Here is a 3,184-nt window from a genome sequence, read left to right as displayed (position 1 = left end):
AAAATGAACTTCTGCCAAGGAGGGCATTCATAGGGAGAAAGGTGACTGAAAAATGTACAAACTGTCCATCTTTTCTTCTTTGGGAAACTGCCATATTTTAGCAATTGCAGTTACTCATTGATTTCCACTGGAGTTTCACCCTTTCTGGCATATAGAAACAAAGGACCCAACTCTAAAGAGAAAAGAGGTACAAACTGGTACTTCTTGCAAAAGATGCAGTTCAAGGAGATGAAGAGTCCAGCAAAAGCTCCAACTTGTAGGTTTCTTTTTATTTCAGAAATTTGTGTTTTAACAGTGTTTTCCCTTTGATTCCAAAGAGAGTCTCAGTGCTCAAGGGGGTTTAGAAACAAGTGTCCATAACTCCACATACATAGAAAGTTAAACTGCCACAAGAGATGACTGGTAAGTGCCCCACTTGTACATCTTTTCTTCTCTAAAACAGCAGCATATTTAGCCAAATGCAGTTTTCCATTGATTTCAATGTGAGATTCAGTTTCAATCATATGGAACCAAAGGCCCCTAACTCCAAAGACGTACAAACTGCACCTTCTTGCAAATGATGCAGTTCATGTAGATAAAAGGATTCTCCCAAAACCCAGCTTGTAGCTTTCTCTCAGAAAACTGGGTTTTTAACAGATGGCAGTTTCTCACTGATTCTAATGGGAATTTCACTGCTCCTCGTACCTCAGTGACCTGGAGCTGTCCAGTGTATCATCTATATCCTGGGGGTCAGTAGCCCCTTCCAGCTCAGAACTGTCATTTTTGTTCAGGCATCAGCCTTGGCAGGACCTGAAAAGGCCTTGACTTGTTTCTTTGTTCGCCAGGGCCTTGGCAACAATAAAACTGAAACTCTAGGGGAACTGGGACCAGCGTGAGCCTCAGGTCATGCTCATGTGTCAGATGTTTGGCAAAACTTGCATCCACAGGCATGAACCCTTAACATGGTTTGTTCACTGTGACACAAAATTGATTACATATCAGAGCACATAGAGCTGAAAGCTCTTAGTGTTAAAAAGGGGTTAGGAAGGATGAACAGGGATGAACATGCACTGCCTGACATTTTTTTTATTCTTTGATCTCAAGAGTTTACTCCTGGCTCTGCACTAAGGGATCACTTCTGCCAGGGTTCAGGGGACCATATAATGTCCCAGGGATCAAACCTGGGTTGGCCATGTTCTCTCTTGCTCTCCTTGACATATTAAATCTCTTTCCCAGCCTCAGTTCTCAGTTTTTGAAACAATGGCTCCTAAACATTCCAGGGTGCTATGCTTTGATTGGGGGATTCAGATGCTCCTTTTCCCTTCCCTCTGTATTTATATACCCCCAAAATCACATTTTAAAAAAGTGTTGACCAGCTGAAAAAGTCAGCATACACTCAAATATTTGTTCAAAAAAATTTTCTCCTGAAGGAAAAATAATCAGGCCAGGAGTTTTATACTCTGAAGAGTACACCCCAACCAGCATACTCAAAAAAATTAGATTTTGTTCCGGCCAATGATATCTCTAACGGAAAATGTTCACTTCAATGTGAGTTTCAAAGTTCAGGGTGTTTCCCTTTCCCCTTAATGACAGATTATAAGACTTTTATCACCCATTCAAGCATTGTGAAATGTCCAATCATAGCTGGTTCAGCATTAACAAGGCTACTTTCCTGGCTGTCCATGAGGAGCTCAGGGCCTGCTAGGCACCAGTTATGGACTTGAGGGCAGGAATCTTGAATTTTCTGCAGATCCAGGTTTTCTAGATGATGAGCTATCAAGCGCCAGGCCTCTGATGGCTCTCCTGTGCCTTCTGGGGTATGTGCCGCAGAGACAGCATCTCTCCATAACGCTCAGATCAAGTAAGGCCAGTGGGGAAGTTAGGAATCAATTCGAAGCTATGACAAGCTGACCCATCCTGCCTCTTCCCAGCCGGCACCTCTGCCTGCCCATACCCACCACTCACCATTCTGGGCTCCAGCCAGAGCCTTCTTTTCCTGAGAGCTGAATGGGAGAAAGTCAGGGAAGTCTCTGGAATGATGCAAGTCACTGCTCAAGCTGACATGTGAGCAAGGAACCGTTCCCTCAGCCTCCCGGAGCCTTGGTGAAGTCAGGGCACAGGGTTGAAGCAAGGCCTTCACGTGGTGCTACAGCTGACCAGTGTGGTCCCTGCCTGTGGCAGGGGAAAGGCACAGCAGCTGAGCTCCTCAGGCTGTGCTCGGCTCTGTCCTGGACTGACCCTCAGTCAAAGCCCCATTTCTTAGAGAACTTGGTGTAAGGGCTTGGAGGCAATGTCAGATGAATTCTGTGTGTCTGTGTGTATGTGTGCGTGTGTGCGCGCGCACGCGCACTCCTAAGTCTTCACTGTAAAGTGGTCTGGGGCATATGCAGGCAGGCAGACACTTCCTTTTGTCTGGCACAGTCGGAGAATGCGGAGGTGTGGGGAGATTGAGGCACAAAAATTTGCTTCAAGCAAGGGGAGAGTATGAAAGTCAGTCAGGCCTGTCGGCTCCGCAGCCATTTACCTTCCCTGTGGAGAGGAAGTACTGGCCGAACAGTGAGCTGAGTCGTACTTTGGAATGAGAAGACTATGTACTTTCAAGGAAGTGTTCACGTATTTCTTCTGTGCTTGCTTTTCATCCGCACGCACATCCTTCTCCACTGCAGCACCAGTTAAACCAACACTATTTGCAACACTAGTTGCACCTCATTTTTCGGTGCAACCTATGGTATTTTCAGATTCCAAGTCTAAGAAAATGAAGATATATTGGAATTGAGGGCTTACCGTTAGTTAGAAAGCAGTATTTCACCAAAGACCTTTAAATCAATAAAGCACACTGCAGCTCCCCCCCCCCCCCCCCGATTTGGGACACTGCCCCTCAATATGTTGATAGGGATGGGATGGGTGCTGCTTCAGAATCCTGGCTAAGACATGAGGAGAGGCCCTCCAAAGCAGGAACCCGATACAGAATGCTGAGAAATACGCAGCCCACAGGCACCAATGCCGCGTGTGGAGTCTTTCCTGCTTGGCTATCACTTCAACAGACTGAACGATCACTGCGTGAGTATTTCTAGGATGTTGACATTAAAAACCAGTTCCCCCTGAGTTTTGGGAGGTTATTACACGCTCAGGAACCATCATGAGGGCAGGTAAGTTGATCACCCAATCTAAAACTCACAAAAATAAAAGGAAAAAACAAAAGGAA

The sequence above is a fragment of the Sorex fumeus genome, unplaced genomic scaffold, assembly GCF_029834395.1.
Source record: "Sorex fumeus unplaced genomic scaffold, SorFum_2.1 ptg000042l, whole genome shotgun sequence".
Lineage (NCBI taxonomy): Eukaryota > Metazoa > Chordata > Mammalia > Eulipotyphla > Soricidae > Sorex > Sorex fumeus.
This window is presented reverse-complemented; position numbering follows the sequence as displayed.